Genomic DNA, 27956 nt, shown 5'->3' with positions numbered 1-27956 from the left:
TTGGAAAACAAGTTGGCAGTTTTTCAAAAGATTAAACACAGAGTTACCACATGATCCAGTAATTCCACTTCTATGTATGTATATACTAAAGAGAAATGAAAACATATGTCCACATAAAAACTTGTACACGGATGTTCACAACAGCATTATTCCTGACAGCCAAAAAGTAGAAACAACCTAAATGTCCATCTATTGATGAATGAATAAACAAACTGCGTAGATCCATATAGTGGAATATTATTCAGCCATAAAAAGAAATCAAGTACTAGTATGCACTAGAACATGGATGAACCTTGAAAACATAATGCTAAGTGAAAGAAATCAAACACAAAAGACCATGTATGATTCTATTTATCTGAAATGTCCAGAAAAGCAAATCTAGAGAGACAGAAAGTAGATTTAGTTGGCACTGGCTGGGAGAGTGGAGAGTATGTGAAATGAATGCTAATGAGTACAGGGATTCTTTCTGCTATCTTCATGTTAGCAAGTGGTACTATTAGGACTTGAATCAAATGTTCTAAGATTGATTTGGGTGAGGATTACACAACTCTGTGACTAGCACTGAACTATACACTTAAATGGGTTGTATGGTATGTGAATTATATTTCAATAAAGCTGTTACCAAAAAAATAATGTTTACAAAACACTGTGAAGGGCACCTGGGTGGCTCAGTTGGTTAAGCGTCTTCAGATCAGGTCATGATCCCAGGGTCCTGGGATCGAGCCCTACACTGGGCTCCCTGCTCAGCAAGGAGTTGACTTCTTCATCTCCCTTTGGCCCCTCCCCCTGCTCATGCTCTCTTGCAGGTGCACGGTCTCTCTCAAATAAATAAAATCTAAAAAACAAAAACAAAAACACAAAGCACTGTAAAGAAGTACAGGGTATTTTTTTTTTTTTAAGATTTAATTTATTTGAGAAGATAAAGTGCATGCAGGGCAGTGAGGAGAGCAGTGGAAGAGGGAGAGAATCTCAAGCCAACTCCATTCTGAGGACAGAGCCTGATGCAGGGCTTAATCTCACAACCCTGAGATTAGGACCTGAACTGAAACCAAGAGTGAGTAGCTTAACCAATCGTGCCAACAGGTACCCCACGAAGTACAGGGTAATAAGGAAACATAAAAAAAACCCTAATCTAATCTGAAGAAGCAGAGAATGACTAAATGACCTAGATACATAAGCATTTTAAAGCATTCAAGTGCACAGTATATCAGAATAGCTACTAGTAGCTAAGAGAATTTAAGGATAACTAGAGTAGAGTGATAAAGTGGAAGAGATAGTAATAACACAGCTTACATTTATTGAACCTCTTTAAGTCCTACACACTAACACTTCCCAACCCACCTTTTCCTGGAAATTGTCTGTGGATTATGACAGACATAACTTTGTATATTCAATACTGTAACAATAACCAGATAGATTAAAATTTTATATACGTTTCTTTGGTTGAACACAAGATGAAGTACCTGAGTTTAGAGAACATATTTTATAATAGTAATAAACTTTAAACTCTGGAATCACACTCAGCAAGGCAGGCTGATTGATCACTTATTAGCAGCTCTGAGAATTGCCACTTCCTAAAAGACTGTCTCACACTTTAACTTGGGGGGCACTTACTCATTAGCATCATTCCATTTGTGTGTGGGGGGGGGTGTCTCTCTCTCTCCTAAACTAGTATACTGGAATGTGCTTATAACTTGTTAGTACAGGCAACTCGGGTGGCTCAGTGGTTTAGCGCCGCCTTTGGCCCATGTTGTGATCCTGGAGACCCGGGATCAAGTCCCATGTTGGGCAACCTGCATGGCGCCTGCTTCTCCCTCTACCTCTGTCTCTGTCTCTGTCTCTCTCTCACTCTGTGTCTCTCATGAATAAATCAATCAATCTTAAAAAAAAAAAAAAAACTTGTTAAAATTTGTGTAAGAAAGTGAATCAAGGGATCCCTGGGTGGCACAGCGGTTTGGCGCCTGCCTTTGGCCCAGGGCGCGATCCTGGAGACCCGGGATCGAATCCCACGTCGGGCTCCCGGTGCATGGAGCCTGCTTCTCCCTCTGCCTGTGTCTCTGCCTCTCTCTCTCTCTCTGTGACTATCATAAATAAATAAAAATTTAAAAAAAAAAGGTGAATCAAGTATAAGTTTCTAGCATGACGATATGCATGGATAACAGTGCCTGTTACTGAGCCAGAGAAAAGATTATTAGGAGAAAAATTCTCAGTTCAGTTTTGAACAAGTTGAGCAGGAGGAACTGTGAGACATCAAAGTCAAAATGAATAACACACAACTGGATCTGTGGACCTGGTCCTCAAAAGAACTACACCAAGGAGGTAAATTTGGAAGTTTGGGCACAAAGCATGGTAACTTAAGCCATGATAATATAATAAACTAAATGCCTAAGAAGAAAGTATAGACAGACAAAAGGTCTTAAAACATTGGTTTTCAAATATTTTAAGCCTTCTTAAAACACAAATTGCTAGGTCCCATCCCTAAAGTTTCCGATTCAGTAGGTCTGGGTAGAGCCTGAGGATTCTCATTTCTAACAAGTTCCCAAGTGATGCTGATGTTTCTGTTTTGGGGAACCACACTTGGAGAACCAACTGCCTACAGCAAAGCCCTATAAAACTCTGATAGTTAAAACAGAGAATAAGGAACTTACAAAGGAGAAAAAATGAGATGACCCTACAGCAAAGTAGGAGAAATACCACTATAATTAAATTATTTCCAAGGTCATCGGTAACCTTACTGATGATTTCCTTGAAAAAAAAGTTATGACTTCTAAAACTAAATTCTACTTTCAACAAAAATTTATTGAGCACCCACCATTTGCCAGGCACCTCTGTTCTCTCTAACCTGACCCATATCTACTCTCCTGGCCTCTGAAATACCATTCACTCCTTTACTGTTTCTGCTTCTTTTCTGAACACCTACATACCTGTTCTCTTGTTCTTCTCCTTCCCCCCACTCAAAACATTTCAAGGTTCCCCGGGGTCCTGGGTCTTTTCTTCATCATGCAAGCTTTCTCAGGGTAATTTTACCTAATCCTGAAACTCTGAATACCATCTTGCTGCCAATAATTCTCACATACCTCATCTCTAGAACTGACGCCTCTGGGCTTCAGACCCTATTTCCAACTGCCAGCCCAATCAGACATTTATTCACTAAGCCCCTTTCTTTCCATATTTTCCCTCCAAGAAGCATAACCATCCACCCAGAGACCCAAGCCAACTATCTGTGAATCTTCCTAAGTAATTATTCTCAATTTTAGCTGCAGATTAGAACCTTCTGGAGAGTTTTGTTTGGTATTTAAAAAACAAAAAAAAAAAAAAAAAAAAAAAAAAACCACCTCACTTGTAGGTGTAACAACAATAATCTTGTGTCCTTAACATATATGCATGTAAAATGCTTAGCAAAAAATGCTGTGAGTACTCAAAAACAGGGAACTATCTTTATAAACACTTCAAATTTCAGCTCATCTAAGGTCTTTTCTGAACAGAATCAACACTTGTTTAAGCTATTTTACTAACAACAAAAATTTTTAAATGGTTTATAAATCTAATGTAAACTTACAAAACTTAGGTTCAAAGTCATATTCCTACTTTTACCAAGTATCCTTTGATATAGATCCTTATAATTGATTCCTAAAGGGAATAAGAGTTGTTAAATAGGTACATCACTGGAATCATGATCTGTAGTGGAAATGTGGCCCATGGTTAAGGCACCACAAACCAGTGAGTGAGGTCTATTGTTCATACAGCCATTCAGAGACACTAGTGAGCCAGCCATAAATGGGGAAAAAAAAAAAAGAGACATCAATATATTCAAACAAGCTAATAAGAGAAGCCCATTATATGATACAATGTTTGCAATTGTAAGAACAATTGCAAGAACACTTACAAGTGTTGGCAAATGAGACATTCAATTCTGCAGTGATATCAAAGCAATCTTGCACCTTTCCTATTTTGTATTTTGAGTACTTTCAAAAGAGAATGACGAAGATTTAAAACAGCCGCTATCTCCCTAAGTATAATGTTTTGGTTGTATCCCTTGCCCAATGATCTTAGCAAATCTGTCTTCTTTTTCTTGAAAAGAAGTACAGCGATGGGCAAATGATGAGCCAGTAAGTTCATTTAAGGATGTAGAATTCTGCAATTTTCACCCATGATGGTCGGTTTCTTGTAACCTGAGCACAACAGGACAGCTGGAAAATAGCCTGGAATATGTCAGAAAACTAAGGAATAAGAGTCACCAAAAACTGCAAATGGAATGATGTTTATTTTTATTTGACTGTTTGCTTTAGCTGAACAAATTAGTTTGTCTTATAAATGAATTAAGTTCTATATTTTAAAAAAGTGAATGCAAATACCACTAGAGCATATAAACACATTTTTAAAAACCCAAAAAACAAAAATCATTCTTTTCCAAAAATTGACTGCCTGGTAAGTGGAGAGGGATTTAAAGCTATTTGCTGAAATGGAATCAATGGAGATAAGCTTTATTCACATTTATGATACAGTTATAAAGGTATTTGGATTGTGCAAACCAGAGGAAGTCTGAAGCTTTCCCCAACTTTTATTTTTTTATTTATTTTATTTTTTATTTTTTTTTAAAGATTTTATTTATTTATTCATGAGAGACCCACAGATTGAGAGAGAGAGGCAGAGACACAGGAGAAGCAGGCTCCACGCAGAGAGCCCGACGTGGGACTTGATCCTGGGACTCAGGCTCTGGACTAAAGGCAGCACTAAACCGCTGAGCCACCTGGGCTGCCCCCCAATTTTTTTTTTTAAAGAACTCCACCTGTTATGTATGAAGTAACCATATTTCCAAATAGGTGAACACAGATACTAATAATGTGGGTGAAGAGTAAAGAAAGAAGAAATTTAAAATCTTTTCTCCAGTTTTATGTTTCTAAATTTGGGGAAATTTTTAACTTTTATATTTTATAAATGAACAAAATGTATATAATCTAAAGGTTATTTCCAGTATGACAGTTGAGTTCTTTTAATAACCCAGCTGAAGAGGTCACACAGCCTGAATCTCTACTGTGGCAGAGAAGGAATTCCACCAACAGACTGTTCAACTTCAGTGACCTTTGCCAAAGAACACATAGCACACTTTTCAAATTTCAAAACCTGATTGCAAAAGGAAGAAGTTTATTTAATATCATCATAGTATTAGACCCTTAGACATTCGGGGTCACAAGTTCATAAGGGTATATGAAGTACATCTCAAGTGTTTTTCACAGATCACTAAGCCAGGTGACATAACCAAGAACCTTCCTCAAGAACCCACCTGGATTCCCTGTAGGGAAAAGGAACTGTCAGAGCTGCAACAGCAACCAAGCAAAAACTTGCCAGTTCAATTCACTTACGAATAAATTTACTACTATACATGGGTCTCCAAACAAACTGCAGAAATTTAAGAAACTGAGAATTATTCCGCTTTTGTTGTTCTCCTGTTTTATCTAAAGAGTGCTATTCTATTGTATCAGAACAACGCAGGCCACTAAGAGTGCCTTCTACTCCACACAATGAATGTACAATGCCCTCAACCATTTCCTATACTCCACTTTGCTCAAACCTGCTCAACAGACCTCACTAGAGTTCAAAAAAAAAAAAAAAAAAAAAAAAAAAAAATTCTCACCCATTTGGACACAGAACAAGGGCCTTCCAACAAGTCCAGTGAAACAACTCTTCTTTACATCGCACCACAGGATCCATATGAATGACAGCCTTCAAGTGCAACTAAAATGGTCTTTATTATCCTTGTACCTAGACTATCTCTTCTCTAAGGGTACATTTCTTCTCAGGCAGTATCCTGGTCCTAGTAAACATGGCTTCCTGCCTTCCACACTTAACATTTACCTGAACCTGCTGGTTTCATAATACCTCTTGCCCTCTTTCACAAGTGTGATCATTTTTATTGGGGGGCAGGAATGGGAAGCAAGGGGCACCTGGGTGGCTCAGTGGCTGAGCATCTGCCTTTGGCTCAAGTCGTGATCCCAGGGTTCCCGGGATTGAGTTCTGCATCAGGCTCCCTACAGGGAAGCCTGCTTCTCCCTCTACCTATGTCTCTGCCTCTCTGTGTGTCTCAAGAATAAATAAATAAAATCTTAAAAAAAGGGGGGGGGGGGCAGGGGGAATGGGAAGCAAGATGAGGAAGAAAGAAACTAAGGGCATTTTTAAAAAGTTCCCATGGCTTCAAAAGTTCCAGAAACTTTACAACCTTAGAAATAGATAATAGAATTCAAATTCTTCCCTTCCCAACAGCTCCCCACAAGCTAACACCTATGAAACTGGTTTAGCTCCAGTTTGTGAAGCTAATATCCAATTTGTGATATTTGGCAAAAATTAGTAAATTATAATATCACAGGCTATTTAGATATAATTTATATAACCCCCCCAATTTTTAAACCAAATATCACTTCAATTCCTATAAAACCTGTATTCTACTCTAAGAGTAGCCACTGAAGTTACAGAATAAAGAAATATCAGACTCACTATTTCTGAGTCCTTAGCACAATACCCAGTCAATACTCTAATTATACAGAATGGTCCTGTCTACTTTATTCAAAGCAAACCAAAATTAGTGCTCATTCTTGTATAATCATTTTTCAACAGCCGAGTCAGTTCTTGTAATGGTGTTAAGACAAAGGTGGCATTCAACATTTTACTGAAAGAATGAAAAGCCTGTGCTTAAAAGGGGATCCGTAAAGAGCCCTAGAAATTAATGTACATTAAAACATGTTACCTACCTAGGTTGTTCTATCACATTAGAATAACATAAGCCACTGTGGGTATCTTCTACTCCAGTCAACAAATGCACAATGTCCTTGAAACTATTTCTCGTACTCCACTCTGCTTCAATGTGCTCAACACATATGTTTTTAGAGTTGATTCCAGAACAAGAACATAAAACTATCTTTGCTTAAATTATGAAACATTAGGACAAACACTAGTGGCAAAAAGATCCAGAAATTTGCCACAAAGGAGAAGGGAACTCCAGATGAATGCACCGACACCAGGGTCAACAACACTGCTTAGGCCAAAGGAGTAAGAAAGATTCCGTACCATACATGAATGCAGTTGTCCAGAAAATGTAACAAGGATGAAAATTCACCAAACTCTATGCGCTGGTTACCTATGTACCTGTGACCACTTTCAAAACTCTATAGATAGTTAATGTGGGTAAGAACTAGCCACTGACTATCAAATAAAAGTATAAAACTACAAAAAAGAATTTAACTTCTATACCATTAACTAGCCTAACATCATACAAATTTCCTACACAACCAAGCAGAGGCAAGCAGACGGTCATTATTCCAGTTCCAAATGTCTGATTCTATCTGATAAACAGAAATAAGTTATAGAAGTCATCTCCATTTGATGTTGTTATTCAAACCTAGAAGCTTAGTTGGAATGCTCTTACCAGTAAACTGTTTTTGAGGCCTTTGAAAGAAATTATCATTTAAGGAACCAGAAATTGCTCCACTTCTGTTCTCATTAGACTTTCTGGATGTTTTTCCACAACCAGCTTGTCCTTCCATGCTGCCGGAGCTCTATCTTTCGGCCAGTCTGCCTGCTTGGTCTTTAGCTCTCCATGGCCACCTCTGCTGCTTTGTCTGTCTAGTAATCCAATCACGATTTTTCTTGTATTCCTAGAACTGATCTAATGACCATCTTATGAAATGTACAAACTGTTAAACAACCATAGCGGTTGGAGTGAAAGAGGGAACAGTGAACTATGGGTACATGTGGCTGGACTCATCTATTCTAACCAGCTACTCCGTAACCTGTTCTAAGTGGCTCACCCTGGTGTACACCCTGGTTCACTCTGACAGATCTGTTCTTGCCCCAACCTAAAGCTTTAGACCAGGTATGGTTTCCCTGGCCACCAGCATTATACCTTACACTTTCTACTGAAGACATAAGAGTCTTACAATTATGGCCATCCTTACAGAAAAGGAAATGAACATTCAAGGGTCTCTTCCATACTTCATACTGTGCTAGATGCTTTCTCTCTCAAGACCCACCAAAGGCCACTGGATACAGATAGTGCCCTCATTTTACATGAGGAAGCAGTGTAACTCCACTATCTGCTTATTTAAGAAGATATGGCTAAGTGTATGAGATATTGCATAACAGCAGTAAACAATATTCTTTTAATGCTGCCCTTACAGGGCTGCTTTTTGTGTTATTATGTTAAGAGTAGTCCACTGCAGTGCCAAGAAATCTGACTTATAACTTTTTTTAAAATAAAGATTGTATTTATTTATTTGAGAGAGAGTGGGTGAGCATAAGCAGAGGGGAGTAGGATAGTTAGCTGCAGAGGGAGAGAGAGAAGCAGGCTCCACGCTGAACAGGGAGCCCAATGCAGGGCCTGATCCCAGGTTCCTGGGACCATGACCTGAGCCAAAGGCAGCCACTTAACTGACTGAACCACCCAGGCACCACTAGCTTACAGCTTCTAATTAGCTATCAACTCACTTTACAAACACTGTTTCACCAAAAAGAAAAGGCCACGCCTTAAATGGTGACTGGCATTATATACTTATATAGTATTTAAATCAAATTCTAAGATTTACAAAATAATAACCTTTGTATCTTCAAAATTATGAGAACATTTAGTATGCTCAGTGGTGATATAGCAGCTTAACAGCGATGACATAAGAATGTGTTAAACTAAGTCACAAGGATGTAATCATTAAAATCCAGACTCAAACTCTAAAGAACCAAAAACGGTTTCTTTAATAAATTACAAGGGAGAGGAAAAAAAGAGAGAGGTAGTAAGGGGGGAACCTCTAGATTAAAAAGGACTTAGAAGTCATTACCAACCAGTAGAAACGTAGTGACCTTATGTGGATCCTGATTAAAATTATGACATTCAAAAAATAAATAAACTATGACATCTGAGACAAATGGAAATTTGAATACTGGATATTTGGTGTTGTTAAGGAATTGGGGAAAATAGATAAACACACACACACACACACACACATTTTTTAAGAGTGATTATCTTTTAAAGATACACTACAAATGGAAGGATACCTGGAATTTGTTTGAAAATAACCCAGGAGGAAGAAAGTAGAATAGATGAAAGAAAATCGGGCATCAAGTTGATAATTGTCAAAGCTGGGTCATAGGCACATGAGGGTTATTACGTGGATTTTATCTACTTTCATATGTTTCAAAATTTCTATATTAAGTTAAAGTCAACCACTTGCAAAATACATTTTTATGTAAATGAAAAAAATGGGTCACTTAAAAATGATACCACTGACTATAACTGGGTTTTAGATGACTTAAAGGAATTTGATAATATTAATATGGAGAGTAAAATTCAGAAACTGAGCATCAGAGCAATCTTAATTTTGTTAGGTAAAATAATGGCATTGTGGTTATGGGGAAAATCTCTCTTTAAAAGACACATATAGGGGATCCCTGGGTGGCGCAGCGGTTTAGCGCCTGCCTTTGGCCCAAGGCGCAATCCTCGACACCGGGGATCGAATCCCACGTCGGGCTCCCGGTGCATGGAGCCTGCTTCTCCCTCTGCCTGTGCCTCTGCCTCTCTCTCTCTCTCTGTGACTATCATAAATACAAAAAAAATTTAAAAAAAATAAAAAATAAAAAATAAAAATAAATAAAAGACACATATATATATATTTAACGCTAACATGACACGATGTCTAGAATTTGACTTAAAATTGTTTTTAAATGGGGACAAGAATAAACAACTATGGCAAAATGTTGAAACTAATTCATGAATATATAGGGGCTTGCTTCCTCTACCCTTGTGTGTGTTTGCATTTCAAAAAGTAAATAATAACAGTAACCATAAGAGGTTCTAAGGACTTCCTCCACTACATGGGATAGGAAAAAAAAAAACAAGATAAATAATTCAAACTAAAACCCCCTAGGTTCAAATAAGGGTCAAGTTTGGAGAGGGCAGGGAGACTGGAACCACCACACAAGAGTTTTACTCTTATTTAAGTCACCTTAATTTCACAAGTAGCAGAGTGTGGTAAGGAAAGTCTCAGTGTTCCAACATATGGAGGCATACTCAAAAAAAAAATCCTTTCAAGAACTATTTCCTCCTGCCAGTCCTGCCCTAGACATCCATATATAAAGAAACTTTCAACATTTTCTGAAGTCCAAGAAGTAGGACTGTCAGTGTGTTTTGTATGGGAACAAAGCTTCCCTAACATCCTGAGCACATATGATTCTGATTGTACATAGAGGTTTCTGGGCATGAAAATAGTATTTTTTCATTCCTAGTTTTCTGGCTGTGCTCCAAGACTACTTTTCTTATCAAGTTATCTTTAGTAAGATCCTTTTGGGGGTGGGGAGAGGAAGAGGAGGACCTTTCAAAGACTTTTATGAAAACATTTGTACATACACATTTCAGCACTTTAAGTAATGACATCAAGTGTTTTTCGAGGTTCTGAAGAGAAAAACACAATTTAATCCTACCAAAATTTCTGCTGTAGGCAATCACCACCATTCCTAAATTACACAATTATTACTGGCAGAGCAAAAAGGAAAATTAACACCTGCTGGGATTTTACTATATGCCAAGTATTCAGTATGTATTTTTAACTAAATCCTCATAACTGTAGTAGCTATTTTTTTTAAAGATTTATTTATTTCAGGGAGGGGGAGCGAGGCAGAGGGAAAGGAGGAGAGAGAGAATCCCCAAGCAGACTCCACACAGAGCATAGGGCTCAAAGCAGGGCTGGACCTCACAACCCTGAGATCATGACCTGAGCTGAAACCAAGAGTCAGCCACTCAACCATCTGAGCCCCAGGTGCTCCAGGTGAGTATTATTATTGTCTGAATATTACAGATAAGAAAAGTGTGGCACTGAGAGGCTAAGTAACTTGTAAGTAAGTGGCTGAACCAGATCTGAACCCAAGAAGTCTGGCTCCAACATCTGGGCCGCTCTCTGCTATACTACTCTATACCCTAAAACTTTTCACTCTAAAACATAGGAAAGTGGACTATTTCAACATTTCTAGATCCTAGATCATTGACTCTCTTCATAATCCTAATTATCTTTCAATTTTACATTATTAAAAAAAATTAATCCTTCTTTAATAAAATTAAACTATCTGAAGAGAATTAACAGCAGCTCTTATAGGCATTAGCACCACTCATCAAGAATAATGGTGCCCCCTAACTGCTCACCCTAATGTAAAGCTCACCAGCTGACAGACTCCATGTAGATACAGAGATCCCAATCATTTTATATTGTTTCATTCTTCCATTTGATTGGTTAAATCAGAATCAAGTATCTGTATCATGAAAGAGACAAGGAAACACAAAGAAATGTGACAAAGGTAGAAGCAGAATTCATAAAACAGAAAAGATATTGTTAAGCTTTCTAACTAACATCCTCAGAAACAGTTAAGATATTTCATCCATAAAGCAAGACAGGATGCTGTGAAAAGGCAAAAATGAAAAGGGACTCTTAGAAATAAAAAATAAATTTAAAAAGGCAATATAAAGTTTGAAGTTGTAAAGAAAAAATCTAAAAAGTGGACAAAAACAGAGACAAAAAATTATCAAAGGAGACACAGCATCAATCCAGGAAATCAGCTTGTAATTAAGAATTCCAAAAAGAACAGGGAACAGTCAATGATACAGTAATAGTACACTGAGAAGCTAAGTAACTTTTGTACACTTGAAACTAATATAACACTGTGTGTCAACTATGCTTCAATTAAAAAATTAAAGAATTTTTAAAAAGAATTCCAGAATGAAAGAAAAAAATTAGAGGAAGTTTCCAAATATAAATTTTCTATAAAAGATGAGTAAATTAATAGATTTATAGAAGTCATCCAATTAACAGGACCCAATGAGTGCTCAAATGAAGAGACCCAAACCAGAGAGATCACTCGAGAATTGGAGACAACAAAGATAAAAAAAAAAAAAAAAAAAAGATACTACAAGCTTTCAGAAAAAAGACAGCTCATCTACAAAGGGAAAAGAATCAAACTGACCTAGGACTTTTCATCAATAATGAAGGATACTAAAAGTTGAGCAATGCCTTTAAGATTCTGACCGAAAATTATGTTCAACCTAGACTTCCATTCCCAGCCACACTAACAATCCAGTTTAAGAATAAAAATCTTTTCAGACATTAAATTGCTCAAATTTTACCTCCCACACATCCTACTTTAGTAAATACCCTAGCAAAACAAGGCAAAAAAAAAAAAAAAAAAAAAGGAGAGAGAGAGAGAAATACATGGGAAACAGGAGCATAATTAAGACAAGTCACAGGGTGTCAGTTGAACAACAATTCTAAACAAAGCATACAGAACAGGAAGATAGAGGGTATCCAGGAAGGGAACTATGAAGAGAGATACTAGAAATTTGATACTATGTTTAAAAAATGGAAAAATTAAGGAACTATAAAAGCAATATTCCTCAAAAAAACAATACAACTGAGAATTCTGATATGGGGAGATAATGACATCCTGTTTTATCTCTGGAGAATTACCTTTTCCCCACCCCTAATACATGTGATTCACACACGACTGACCCCATACCCAACTGTAAGAGTATGCATATTGACCAGGCTGTTAATTATTCTAATCTATTCTCTTGTTCAGAAACAAACACAAAGCCTAGAATCTGTACAGGTGGGTAAGGGGTGGGCAGGGTGTGGAGGATCCTGAAAATAAAGCTAAAGGAGAAAATCAGACTGGTAACAGCAAGAAAACAACTCTTCAAAGCAAGGTGTGAACACCTGGATCCAATCCTACTCTACCCTCCTGGACTCAATTCTGGGATCCAATTTTCTTTTTCGCTTAAGTTATGGTTGCTCTGTTTTTGTTGTTGTTGTTTTTTTTAAGATTTTATTTATTTATTCATGAAGGACACAGAGAGAGGCAGAGACACAGGCAGAGGGAGAAACAGGCTCCATGCAGGGAGCCCGACAGGGGACTTGATCCTGGAATCCAGGATCATGCCCTAGGCCAAAGGTGGTGCTAAACCGCGGAGCCACTGGGCTGCCCGCCCTGGTTTTCTAATACAAGTTAGGACCTCTCTTTTAAATAGTCCTCTTTCAAAGCAAGAAGTCAAAAGATATCACCTATTGTTATTGAAATAAAAATAAATACATAGCACTTAACCAAGGTGACCAGAGAGCTAAAAAATGATAGAACTACAGCAGAAAGAAGATGGGAAATGGGGTAGTGGTGTTGGGAAATAAATTGTAATGGGTCTTCTATGTCTTTCAGGCAAGACACTGCTCTTTTTTCTGGACTATTATTTTCAAGGATGTTCACATAGCAAACAGCCTTGCAAGACAGAAAGTGTTTTCTTCACGAAAAAAAAACAGGCATGGTTTCCCTCTGGAACAAAGGGCAGGCATGCTTACTGCAGGTTATAAAATATTTGAAATCTCTAAGATCAGAGTTTTCTCCAGGAACAAAACTCACTATGTGAACAGGTATTATGTGGCTCTCTCTGCAGTACCCTGTGGGAACTGAGGTTCAGAACACTGGCACAAATGAATGCTGATACTCTGGCTACTGCTACTGCAATGAATAATAAACTGTACTTCATCTCAAACTCTGTGCCTTCTACCAGCATCCATGAAACTGTGGCAGGTTAACTTGTTAGCTTCAAGTAGGGTAAAATCTCAGATCCCTTCTTGACAGGTGGTAAATGAGATCTAAATCTTGACGATCACTGAAGAAAGTCAACAGATAATGCTTAAAATTGGCAAATCAAGAAATGGAAAAACTATGTTAACATGGGGAATCATGAGTCAAACACAGAAACAACTGAAGTGGTTTCACAGGAGAGGGAACTGAGGTGGGGAAGGGGAGAGACGGGATCACTGCTTTCATCATAAATCCTTCTGAACTATTACATTTTTCTCCCATAATGAACATGCATTAGCGCCTGCCTTTGGCCCAGGGCGTGATCCTGGAGTCCTGGGGTCGAGTCCCTCAACGGGTTCCCTACATAGAGCCTGCTTCTCCCTGCCTGTGTCTCTGCCTCTCTCTGTCTCTCATGAATAAATAAATAAAATATTAAAAGAGAAAGAAGAAAGGAAAGGAAAGGAAAGGAAAGGAAAGGAAAGGAAAGGAAAGGAAAGGAAAGGAAAGGAAAGGAAAGGAAAAAAAGAAAGAAAAGAAAGAAGCAAGCCTCTGCTGGCTACTTCAAAGGGGGGAAAAAGTATTAAGAAAAAGCTTTTTTCAGTATTTTAGCCCACTAAAATTGAATGGGAGTATCAAGAAAAGCACCTCATTCAGCAGGATGTTCTCATCACAGTTCTAGAAACCTAAAAGAGAAACACTCTCACCAATGATCATCTCAGGCCAAAAAAAGTCTCAACATATCTCTAAAGTAAGTACTTCATTTCTTGCTTTGGAGCATTTTTTAAAATAAAATTATTCTATCCACACAATTGTGTCCTATAACCTTTCCTATGCAGAGCACATTACAAGTTTCAGCATATACAAAAGTATCCTTAAACATAATTTCCTGCAACTGTAGATTCTAATTCACCCTTCACAAATCACCAGTGCTTTAAAACTTAAATTAAATTTAATTGTTCTTGAGCTAAACCAAATCTAAATAATAGAAGATATGGTTAGGAGCCAATCCTGGTTTTATTTAAAATATACTTTAAGTTGTATTAGTTAACTGCTTCAATCACAGTGGCCTCATTCAATCAACTGGAGTCATGAGAAGCTAGAGCAAATAAAAAAGATAAAGGTCTCTGTGACATCAGAGTTCCACTAAGTTGTTTCTCTTTTTCATTTCTAGGTGCTCTTCACCAGGAAAACATTTTGGGTAGTCAAGTTCCTCTACAAGTCATACTGCTTGGATTTGAATTCCAGCTTCAACACACTTACTGGCTAGGCTAACTGCTTGACCTCTAAAACCTCTTAGGTTCCCCCCTCCCCCCCAAAAAAGATAAGAATGTATTCCTCAAAGGGTTTTAAAAAAGATTAGAAAATAAAATTCACATAAAATGTTTAGTATAGAGCCAGTCCAAAGAAAGGAAGGAAGGAAGCTATTACTACTGTCATTCCTCACTTTGTGGAAAGCCACCTCCTATAGGAAGTAGATGCACACAGTGGAACACACTCAAACCTAGAAACTCTTATTAACTAAACCACCACTGAAGGCTAGGACAAACGACTTCACCAAAAAGATGCTAGAGGTTTGAAGCACATGATGTACTTCAGTAAAGCCAAAACTTAGTCCCTTTCCACCAAGGGAGTACAGTACTTAAACCTTGCACAGGTTTTGCCTTGGTATTATAATAGAACACAGCAGTCTCCAAAAACAAAACTTTTAAAATAATGGAAATAGTACTTTTAAATACAAATTTTTAAAACAAAAATGATTTTATAACTTTTTTTTTAAAGATTTTATTTATTTATTCATGAGAGACACAAAGAGAGAGAGAGACAGAGAGAGAGAATCAAGCAGAGACTCAAGCAGAGGGAGAAGCAGGCTCCATCCATGCAGGGAGCCTGACATGGGACTCGATCCCAGGACTCCAGGATCACACCCTGGGCTGAAGGCGGTGCTAAATACCTAAGCCACCCGGGCTGCCCCATATAACTTACTTTCTCACATGTTACATTCTTCCTACCTTCATTCAGTCAACAAATGCTTGCTGAGCACCTATGAGGCACCTGAAATACAGTGAACAAATAGTCAAAGCCCCTAAAGGAACTGATATTGGTGGTGAAACAGACAGTAATGGTCCTAATTACATAGTATATGTTTCAAGGAGGTAATTGTTATGGGAAAAAAACTGACTAGATAAAGGAATTTGGAAGTACAGGGAGAGGGAAGTGGTTGCCATTTTAAACAGAGTAGTCGATATAGGCTTCTTGAGAAGGTGATATATAAGAGATTCACAGGAGATGAGAAGTTAGGCATGAAGGTTTATTATCTACAAGAATAGTGTTCCAGGCACAGGGAAAAGCCAACACAAATCCTGAGGCAAGCATATGCCTACCTGATTAACATCACCACCACTACCTAACAAATTAGCAAAAACGTCAGCTAATGTTAGTCTCTCAACAATATCTCCCTCTTTGCCCAAAATATGTGTGCTCGAAAAATCAAAAGAAAGAAATCAATTTATAAATATTCATTCATTCAACAAATGTTTACTGAACACTAACCATGTGCTAGACACCACTTTCACACTAAGGACAAAGGAAAAAACATGAGACACACTACTTTCTGTTCTAAATTATAAAGACCTCAGAAGGGGCCTGAGAATGACCACAAAACCCACTTATTAAGTATAGAAAATATTTTTTCCCGTTCTTTGGCTTATTAGGGCTTCATTGTTTATTAAAAAAAAGATTTACAGAAACCCAACCTCCCATAAAATGGAATGATACTACACTGGAAGTATCTTAAAAGTCTCTATCTTTAGAGCATAGATATTGGCCCATTAAGTTTCTTTACCTAAAGAGATGATAATTACAAAAGTACTAACAATGACATTATATACATAGGTTCTCCCTCCTGTCCCTAAAGGACCAAAACATTGCTACTGGGAGTCTAATCATTTTTCTACCACTTTTCAAAGTCACTTCAATTAGATTTTTTTTTTCAATTAGATTTTTAAAAATGCGATCTACCAAGTGAAAGGTTCAATGCTATGTGCTACAGTAACTAAGTAAGACGTCTCTGCCCTCTAAGACATCATGTGGTTTGGGAAAACATATGTATACATCTTTTTTTGAATGCTATTTCCTACTTCAAAAGTAAGTAAAGTTCATACCATCTGGTTGAATGGAAAACTACTATGAATTTTTTTCCTCATGTTCCAACCAAAAGCTTATTTTATAGAGTTGAAAACATATTTTATTTTATTTTATTTTATTTTATTTTATTTTATTTTTTATTTATTTATGATAGTCACAGAGAGAGAGAGAGAGGCAGAGACACAGGAAGAGGGAGAAGCAGGCTCCATGCACTGGGAGCCCGACGTGGGATTCGATCCCGGGTCTCCAGGATCGCACCCTGGGCCAAAGGCAGGCACTAAACCGCTGCGCCACCCAGGGATCCCTGAAAACATATTTTAAAAACATTTATTATTCTAGGGCACCTGGGCTCAGTCAGTTGACCGTCTAACTCTTGGTTTTGGCTCAGGTCACCATCTCAGGGTCCTAGGATAGAGCCCCACCTGGGGCTCCATGCTCAGCAGGGAGTCTGCTGAAGATTCTCTACCTCCACCTCCTCCTCTGCCCCTCCACCTCCCACTTGTGGGTGTGTGTGCTCTGCCAAATATTTTTTTTTAAAAAAACACTTATTACTCTATAAAAAATTATAATTTAGAACAATATACTTTATTTATCTGAGCCCACACAGCAACTGGAGAATAAAAGGTCAGTAAGAGAAACACAAGAAATACAGAGAAAGGGAACTAAATGGAATATATTTGATTACTTACTTTTTCCCCAATTAAGTTAAAGTGTATTTTAAAATTAACTGGAACATATTTCTACATGTTAAGGAATGTATGCAAGAAAATAAGAGGGAAAAAAATTACTGCATTTTAACCTTGTGCCCTGAATCTCCATTTTAAGAGAGCAACTCCTAAAAAACACATTATTCATCTTGTCTTCCTATCAGTTTACTGTGTAGTAGGGGCATACCTCAGAGATATTGTGGGTTCAGTTCAGACCACCACAAAAAGCAAATACCACTACAAAGTGAGTAAAATGACTTTTCTGCTTTTCTAGCGCATAAAAGTTGTTTACACTATAGTCTATTAAATATCAATAGCATTAAGTCTAACAAACCAATGGACATACATTAATTTCAAAATACTTTACTACTAAAAAGTGCTAACTATCATCTGAGCTTTACGTGAGTCTTAATTATTTTTACTGGTAGAGGGTCTTAACCTCTATGCTGATGGCTGGTAACTGATCAGGATAGTGGTTGCTGTGGCAATTTCTTAAAAAAAAAAAAAAAAAAAAAACAACAACAACAATGAAGTCGGCCACATTGACTCTTCCTTTCACAAGAGTTTCCCTTAGCAAAGCAGTGCTATTGATAGCATTTTACCAACAGAATTCCTTTACAAATTGTAGTCAATCCTCTCAAATCTTACTGCTGCTTTATCAACTAAGTTTATGTAATATTCTAAATCCTTTGTTTTCATTCCAACAATCTTTACATCTTTGCTAGGAGTTAACTCTACTTCAAGAGACCATTCTTTTGCTCATGTATAAGAAGCAACTCTTCATCTGTTCAAGGTTGATTATGAGACTGCAGCAACTCAGTCCCATCTTCAGGCTCCATTTCCTTTTTTCTGGTCTTTTTTAGATTTATTTGACACAGAGAGAGCACAAGCAGGCAGAGTGGCATGCAGAGGGAGAGGGAGAAGCAGACTCCCCACTAAGCAGAGAGCCTGATGCGGGGCTCAATCCCAGGATCCTGGGATTATGACCCTCGCTGAAGGCAGACGCCCAACAGACTGAGCCACCCAGGCACCCTTCAGGCTCCACTTCTAATTGTAGTTCTCTTGCTGTTTCACATCTGCAGTTACTTTCTCCACTGACGTCTTGAACTTCTTAAAGTCATCCATGAGGATTAAAACCAACTTCTTCCAGATTCCTGTTAATGTTGATAATCTGACCTCCTCCCAGGAACCACAATATTCTTAATAGCATCTAGAATGATGCCTCCTTTCCAGAAAGTTTTCAATTTTGCCCAGATCCATCAGAGGAACAACTAATCTATGACAGCTATATAGACTTACAAAATGGTTTCTTAAATAAAAAGACTTGAAAATCGAAAGGATTCCTTGATCCATGGGCCACAGAATGGATGTTGTGTTAGCAGTCATGAAAACAACATCCTCATTACAGCCCTCGGGTGGCCAATGAGCAGTGATTATTTCAGTATCTGAGCAGTAGGTATCACTCAATAGTGGGCTTAAAATATTTGGTAAACCATGTTGTAAACAGATGTGCTGTCATCCGGGCTTTGTTCCAATTATAGAGCACAGGCAGAGTAGAGTTAGCATAATTCTTAAGGGCTCTGGGATTTCTGGAATGGCAAATTGGCATTGCCTTTGATTTAAAGTCATCATTAGCATTAGACCCTTAACAAGAGTTAGCCTGTCCTTTGAAGACTTGAAACCAGGCATGAACTTCTTCTAGCTATAAAAGTCCTAACAGGCTGCTTCTTCCAGCATAACTCTACTTCATTTACATTGAAAATCTGTTGTTGAATGTAGACACCTTCATTAATCATTTTAGCTCTTTATCTTCTAGGTAACCTGCAGCTTGTACATCAGCACTTGTTGCTTCACTTTGCACTTTTAGGTTATTGAGAGGGCTTCTTAAACCTCACAAACCAACCTCTGCTAGTTTCAAACGTTTCTTCTGAAGCTTCCTCACCTTGTTTAGCCTTCAAAGAATTGAAGACAATGAGGGCCAAGCTCTGGATTAGGCTTAAGGGAATGTTGTAGCTAGTCTGATCTTCTATCCAGCCCATACTAAAACTTTCTTCTTACCAGCAATAAGGCTGTTCTGTTTTCTCTTCATTCATATATGCACTGGAGTAGCACTTTTAATTTCCTTCAAGAACTTTTCCTTTGCATTCATAACTTGGCTGTGCAGCACAAGAAGCCTAGCTTTCAGCCCGTCTCAGCTTTGGACATGCCTTCTTCACGAAGCTTAATGATTTCTACCTTTGATTTCAAAGTAAGAGATGTGTAACTCTTCCTTTCACTTGAACACTGAGAAGCCACTTTAAGTTTATTAATTGGCCTAATTTCAATATGTCGTGTCTCAGGCAATAGGGAGATCCAAGGTGTTTGGGATAGGACAGTTGGTCAGTGGAGCAATCAGAACATTTATTGAGTTCATCGTCTTATATAGGCACAGTTTGTGGCATCCCAAAACAATTACAATCAAAGATCACTCACGCAAATAACCCAAATAGAATGATGAAAAGGTCTGAAATACTAAAGAATTACCAAAATGTGACAGAGACACAAACTGCCCAAATGCTGCTGGAAAAAATGGTACTGATAGATTTGCTCAACACAGGATTACCACACTTTGTAAATAATGCAAAATCTTCAAAATGCAATAAAGTAAAATGCAATAAAACAAGGTATGCCTGTACTTGTTATGGGTATGGCCAATGAAACATGATTGGAAATGTTGTCAAGTGGCAGCTTCTAAAAATCTTCCTGTAAAAAGGCTGGCAGGGAACCTTTGCCCCTTCTTGCATCAAGCAGTGTGGAATGGGCTGCAATAGCTGGAGATCCAGCTAGGTCAATAAAGACATGGGCAACAAACAGTGGAGAGAGAATAGTATGGGAAGAGCCAAGGGGTGGGGTAAGGAATGAAAACAGACTAGATGGCTTTCTCTCAACTGCAGGGTTTGTTATATACAATTGTCAAAACTTACCAAACTGTCTGCTTAATCCCTGTGTATTTTACTGTATTCATTATGCCTCAAAACAAGAGTGAGAAATACCATGAGTGCTATATCAGCCCTAGACCATCCACCTTAACTTTTATAAGAGAAATACTTTGTTATTTAACCCACTGCTAATTTAGATGTTCTATCACTAAATACACTCTTCATATAACAATACATAAAAGACAAAAATCAAATGAAAAAGGCAAGATAATAGTATGTAGAATATATTATCATTTATGTTTTTTAGAAGTAGGGAGAAGAGAACTGTTGCCTCCAGTGAGGGGAAAAGCGTGCTCAACAGACAGAAGAGAGAAAACTCACTTTTTGCACCTTTTAATATTTTGAACCATGTGAACACATTACCTCTCAAAAAATAAATGGGGACGCCTGGGTGGCTCAGCAGTTAAGCATCTGCCTTTGGCCCAGGGTGTGATCCTGGAGTCCCAGGATCGAGTCCCACATCGGGCTCCCTGTATGGAGCCCACTTCTGCCTCTGCCTATGTCTCTGTCTCTCTGTCTCTCTCATGAATAAATAAATAAAATTAAAAATAAATAAATAATGTTCTTTAATCCTATTAAACATTCCATTTAATATTTTTGAAATTTTGGTATATGTAGATTTTTAGCGATTTAAAGACTTATTGACTTTAGTTTCAATATGATCTCATACTGGACTAATTACCCAAAAAAACACCAGACATAAAAATGACAAAAGAAAATGTTGGGGGCAGCCCAGGTAGCTCAGTGGTTTAGCGCCACCTTCCGCGCAGGGCCTGATCCTGAAGACCCAGGATCAAGTCCCACGTCGGGCTCCCTGCATGGAGCCTACTTCTCCCGCTGCCTGTGTCTCTGCCTCTCTCTCCTCTGTGTCTCTCATGAATAAATAAATAAAATCTTAAAAAAAAAAAAAAAAGAAAAGAAAAGAAAAGAAAATGTTGGAAGGGGGAAAAAGGCAAGGAGAATGCTGAAAACACTTCTTTCGAGGAAAAAAGACAAGCAAAAATTTTAACACAAAAGAGAGGCATTGGGGCCATTCTACTGCTGGAAATACATTATTTATCTTTTAATTTCTCATTATCTACTTTTAGTAAGAACAAACAAAGGCAGCTAGCTAAATCAAAAGGCCAACAGGATTTTTCTCTGATTAGCTGAAAGGATCATACAAAAGGTTCTTTCTAGTTAGGGAAGTATAGATTATGAAGAGTTACAAATAGTAACTGAAAGTCTGTGAATTAAATTAGAAATTGAAATAAAATGAGGATTTCTCAGAAATTTATCAAAGTGACCTTCCCTGGTTTTCCTTTCTCAACACTTTTTAAAAATTTACATATTTTAATCCTGTTACCTTTTTTCACAGTATAAACAATGTAACAAATTTTTGACGGATTCTACAGAAAACAAAGATTAGTAATTGTCAGACTAGTCCTTCAGGGATTTACTCAAGAAATCAGTTAAGAGGGATCCCTGGGTGGCACAGCGGTTTAGCGCCTGTCTTTGGCCCAGGGCGCGATCCTGGAGACCCGGGATCGAGTCCCACGTCGGGCTCCCGGTGCATGGAGCCTGCTTCTCCCTCTGCCTATGTCTCTGCCTCTCTCTCTCTCTCTCTCTCTGTGTGACTATCATAAATAAATAAAGAAAAAAAAAAAAAAAGAAATCAGTTAAGACTTTTAAAGGAGGGGATCCCTGGGTGGCCCAGAGGTTTGGCGCCTGCCTTAGGCCCAGGGCACGATCCTGGAGACCCGGGATCGAGTCCCATGTCGGGCTCCCGGTGCATGGGGCCTGCTTCTCCCTCTGCCTAGGTCTCTGCCTCTCTCTCTCTCTGTGTGACTATCATAAATAAAAATAAAAAATAAAAAATAAAAAAAGACTTTTAAGGGAATTCCCACTGAATTATATGACTGTGATCAAGAGGCAACGTGTATTTAAACCAGAGCCATTATACAAGAGAAAAATTCAACAAGTGTTTGGTAAAAAAAATCCTCAGAAACACTGGGGGCACGTAAACAGATCTTTAATAAAATAAAATCATAATAATATTTAAGTAGTCCTAACAAATAAGCTGGCAAACAAATTTTAATCTTCAAAATTAATTACATATTTTAAAGAAGCATGCTACCCTTGTCTTTATGTCCTTAAAAGAAGGTGAAATCCATGAGATATTCATAAAGGAACAATTCTTAAAAGCTTTACAACTCCTCATTCTCTATTAAAAGAGGATAATTAAAACTTAAGCAGGATAGACAAGGTAGATTCTCAAAGTAAAACAAGATAACTACACTAAGAATTATGTAATTTTTTGGTAATATATGCAAGAATATTTTGGGTTATGAGAACATTTGTAATACAGAACCTAAGCCCCTAGATTAAATAAAGAAGGGAAAAAACAAAATAATTTTTTCAATTCACAAATAAAACAATTACTAATCCTGACTTAAGTTTTCACTTAAATTTTAAGACCACCAATTTTTTTTTTTTTTTTTAATCAATAGCTCTGGGGATCCCTGGGTGGCTCAGTGGTTTAGCACCTGCCTTTGGCCCAGGGTATGATCATGGAGTCCCAGCATAGAGTCCCACATCGGGCTCCCTGCATGGAGCCTGCTTCTCCCTCTCTCTCTCTGGGTCTCTCATGAATGAATAAATAAAATCTTAAAAAAAAAAAAATCAATAGTTCTAAAATGTTTTATAACTATAATTTTTAAGTGTAAAAATATTTTAAGTGTAAAAATATTTTTTACTACATAGTCTTACAAATATATGCAACCTGCATGTAAAGTTATGTTTTATAATTTTAGGAAAACTTACAACCTCCTGCTAATTAAAAAAAAAAAAAAAAGGAGAACTTTCCAGAAGTTAATGTATCTTAGTAAATAGTCAAACAAAAACAATTTTACTTAATATTTGCCAAAAGAGAGGAAAAACTCACAAGGTGTTAAACAAGAAGACAAAAGAATATATTCTTAAAGATTGCTATTTGCCAATGAGTATATAGAAGATTTATAAGATAGTGCTAAGAGAAAAAGTGACGGAAGTTAACCAAGGTGCTTAACATAATGCCTGACATATAAAACATATTGTACTTTTTTTAGTAAACAAATAAGCCTTGAAATTCCTCAAGTTAAAAATGTTGGTTTATAGCTATTTTAACAAGATAACCATATACTATGTTAAATATAACACAGGCAGAGAAAATATCAAATGAAAGCTAGGATTCCTAAAACATAAAGCTATATATGATCTTCTTTAGACTTATTTTTAGGAACCACTTTCATAGTCCTTTTTGTGGTATTCCAAATGAGCTAAAACAGTGTAATGGATGATAGAGTTCTTATTCTAGAAGATTGCCTAAACTAGAGAAACCTATCCCCTAGGACTACTAAAGTGTAGTGTGCAGAAAGTACCACGAACCTCCAGAGAATAATCTTGATGACTGAACTTGAAATAAAATCTCTTGGCCTACTTAGGAACAAGTTTGCCACACTTGGTTCCTAGACAATAGAGCAAATGTGTTCTTTGAGACTTTCTTGTCAAACTCAAATTTCATCTTCAGAAACTCCATCTAATCAATAATTCCCTCCTGCAGTTCCAAGAGTGATCGTACAGCTTCAGGTAGATTAGTTTGTAAAATTAAATTCTTTCATTTTCCAGAACCAAATGAATTCTTCAATATACAAACTCCTACAACCGAATTTGCTAGAAAGGTAAAGTCTAAGTTAACCAGCAGAGTAGAAAACAAAACAGAATTTCAAAAAATTTAAAGTTACAAATTTAAATTCCCCCTTAAGATGAGGGGGGAAAGGGGGGTCTGGCTGGCTCAGTTGGAGGAACACGTGACTCTTGATCTCAGGGTTGTGAGTTTGAGTCCCACACTAGATGTAGAACTAAGCCTTTAACTATATATCTAAATTTGGAAACAAGGGATGCCTGGGTGGCTCAGCGGTTAAAGTGTCTGCCTTTGGCCCAGGGCATGATCCTGGACTCCCAGGATCGAGTCCCACATCGGTCTCCCTGCATGGAGCCTGCTTCTCCCTCAGCCTGTGTCTCTGCCTCTCTCTCTCTCTCTGTATCTCTCATGAATAAATAAATAAAAATTAAAAAAAAAAAAAAAACAATTTGGAAACAAGATATGAAGCTTAGCATTCAGTAAGAGAGATAAGACTAATAATATTTATGAAACAGTAACAACAAACAATGGTATATGATGAAGTGCTAAAGTGCTAAGTGACTGAGTATTCAATACACACAGTGGGAGCTCAGGAAATCTATTGTAGAGAGACTGGAGGGTCCAAAGAGGTTTTATAGGAACAGGATCCTCATAACGGATGATAACATTTGGAGAAATAAAAAGGGAAGGCACAGCTGAGGAAACTACCTAACTGAACCCCAGGATTATTGCAGGCAGTCCCAGAAACATGTGAAGTACTCAGCTATTAGAAATGACAAATACCCACCATTTGCTTCAACGTGGATGGAACTGGAGGGTATTATGCTGAGTGAAGTAAGCCAGTCGGAGAAGGACAAACATTATATGTTCTCATTCATTTGGGGAATATAAATAATAGTGAAAGGGAATATAAGGGAAGGGGGAAGAAATGTGTGGGAAATATCAGAAAGGGAGACAGAACGTAAAGACTGCTAACTCTGGGAAACGAACTAGGGGTGGTAGAAGGGGAGGAGGGTGGGGGGTGGGAGTGAATGGGTGACGGGCACTGGGGGTTATTCTGTATGTTAGTAAATTGAACACCAATAAAAAATAAATTAAAAAAAAAAAAGAAACATGTGAAGAAGAAAGATGGTATGAACCACCTTATAAAGTCTTAAAAGCTACTTTAAAATGTGACACAGGAAAGTAAAATCCCAGTGGGATTTTTGTTCAATTAACCCAGCAAGTGTACAAAAAGACTGAAGAGAGTAAATAATGGATTTATAAAACCACAGAGAATTACAGAAATCTAAACCCAGAATGATCATTAGTCTAGATCTGTGTTATCCAATACAGAAGCCACTAGCCACATCTGGTTCTTGAGCATCTTAGATATCACCTGTCTGAACTAATATGAAATTTACATGTAAAACGAACATCAAATTTCAGACTGCCTGAAAAAATTAATGTAAACTATTTCAATAATTTTATATTGATTACATATTGAAATCATGCCATTTAGGATATATTATGTTAAATAACATTATTAAAATTATTTTCGGCAGTTTCTTTTGACCATTTAAATGTAATCTAGAAAATTTTAAATTACATACGGTTCACATTATATTTTTTTTTAAGATTTTATTTATTTATTCATGAGAGACAGAGAGAGAGAGAGAGAGAGAGAGGCAGAGACACAGGTAGAGGAAGAAGCAGGCTCCATGTAGGAAGCCCGAAATGGGACTCGATCCCCGGACTCCAGGATCACCTAAGCCAAAGGCAGACGCTGAACCGCTGAGCCACTCAGGCATCCCTCACATTGTATTTCTATTGAACAGCACTGCTCTACAGTTATCTCAACTTTTCTGACCTTCCCATTCCCATGATTTAAACAATTTTAACATATACCTACATAAATGTATATACTTCTAAATTTTACATATATGTGTGTACCACCAAACTTCTGTATTTTACATACAGCATAAAACAAAAACAAAAATAAACACTAAAATAATGAAAAAAATAACCATAAGTTCTAATACTTTTCTTTCTACAACCTAATAGGCTATCCCATATGCTCCACATGGGAGGCTTAGGATGTTAGTAAAGAGACTAATCAAAAAAAAAAAAAAAAAAAAAGAGAGAGAGACTAATCAAGGGAAAGATAGATCCAAATTAAAGAATCACTAAAATTTAATAACTGGTTGACTATAGGAGCAAAGGAGAGGGGATGAATTAAGGATCACATAATAAACATCTACTATTTGCTACTTAGCATCCGGTAGCCTCTGAATTTCCCTCAAAGAAAAAAAAGGCTAAGCCATCATGCTGTTTAGGTAGCAATGACCCCAACCTCAGCTGCAGGGGTAGGCCCAGGCTGGCTAAACCAGTTACCAAATCTTATCTAGCCTTAGTTGTTGGTTCAGAAATGTCAATATAACCCAAAGTCAATACATGAAAACATTATCCAGGAGGCTCCTGGGAAGAGAAGGAAGAGAAACTCTCCTAGCTTATACTTCTAGGAAGTTTCTCTAGGAAGAGAAACTCTCCTAGCTTATACTTCTTAAGTACACAGATCCCCCCCAAAAGGTTTAGGTATAGAACTCAGGGTGTCTGTATGCTCAAATGAAGGGGTGAAGGATATCTTAAACTTCACTGATTTTAACAGAAATTTAGCAAGTCATTCTTTTGTGAATTCAGTAAAGGACCACAATATTAATTAATACCCAGTCACTTTGCCACCAGCAAAAATCACAGGATTTCCTATCACATTGTCACTGGTTGCAAACGCTTACAAATAGTGACAATGTTCATCACTACTTGGAAATTATTAGACCCATACTAAATCTTATTACTTAACAAAGAAGTACATTAAAAATATATATATTTTGGGGGCTGCTGGGTGGCTCAGTCACTTAAGCATCTACCTTCCGCTCAGGTCATGATCCCAGAGTCCTAGGATGGAGCACCGCATCAGGCTCCCTGCTCAGCGGGCAGGCTGCTTCTCTCCCTGTCCCTCCTTCTTACTCTGCTCTCTCCTGCTCTCAAATAAATAAAATCTTAAAAAAAAAATTTTATAACTGCTCTTTGCAGACCTATGTACTTTATTTAAAAATAACTATGAAGCCCCTTGGTGAGTGTTGACACAATGAGATTTCTGCCCAGTGCTCTAAATGTCAAAGTGAAGAAATTCAATGAAGACTGTGTTAATGGTGGGAGTAACTATGATTCTCTTAAGGTAGCTAAATGCCTCACCAACTAAAAATTAGTGATGCACACAAACAAGATTCCTACTGTCCCTACCTACTATCCAGCAACACCACAGCCAAAGGAACATGGAAAGAAGATCCCGTTGAGCTTGCCTCTAGTTTGGCATGATGAAGTGACATGAGGTGTACAGTAAGTGGGAGGCCACTGGTGATCCACTCCCTCCATGAGGTGGGATGAGGCTGGGTGGCCTTGAGGGCCACTGGTGAAATAGTGTTACACTTAACTGTTTTTTCAAAAAATTAAAATAAAACACTCAGGAAAGGGGTCCTATAGACTTCAGACTGCCCAAGGATGAAGGAACAAAGGTCAAGAGCCCTGCCTACAGCTTCTGTTGAGGCACTATCCTTCCCTTCTGGATTTGATGGAATGAGGACCTAGAGCCTGCGCTGCTGACAAACATGCTCGGACCACAAAGGGACAAACACAGCAGAAGCAGAGCTCATTAAATAAAGGAAAAAAGAAAGATGAGATTCTGATCACATTAAGTACAAGTGGATCAAGCTTCACCTTTAGACTTTTCAATACTGTAAGCTACTAAATTTGAGTTGATTTTCCGTTATATCCAAGACATAAAAATCTAAATGGTACAACTGATTTCAATAGTTTCTATCTCAG

The 27956-nt window shown here is 37.6% G+C and overlaps 1 protein-coding gene across 12 annotated transcripts in view; it reads right to left on the bottom strand.

The window, feature by feature from the left end:
- The window catches only part of FBXO34 (F-box protein 34), a 140127-nt gene that overhangs the window by 49399 nt on the left and 62772 nt on the right, over positions 1 to 27956 (bottom strand). Inside the window, exon 1 of one of the 12 annotated variants that reach the window (XM_077909385.1) lies at positions 15612 to 15631. The exons of 10 other annotated variants lie outside the window; for them this stretch is intronic. The gene's annotated coding sequence lies outside the window, so the exon portion shown is untranslated. One more of the 12 variants, XM_077909384.1, reaches the window with a different exon arrangement.

The sequence above is a fragment of the Canis aureus genome, chromosome 9, assembly GCF_053574225.1.
Source record: "Canis aureus isolate CA01 chromosome 9, VMU_Caureus_v.1.0, whole genome shotgun sequence".
Lineage (NCBI taxonomy): Eukaryota > Metazoa > Chordata > Mammalia > Carnivora > Canidae > Canis > Canis aureus.
Note: the sequence above shows the minus strand (reverse complement) of the source record. Positions and strands in the feature narration are given on the sequence as shown.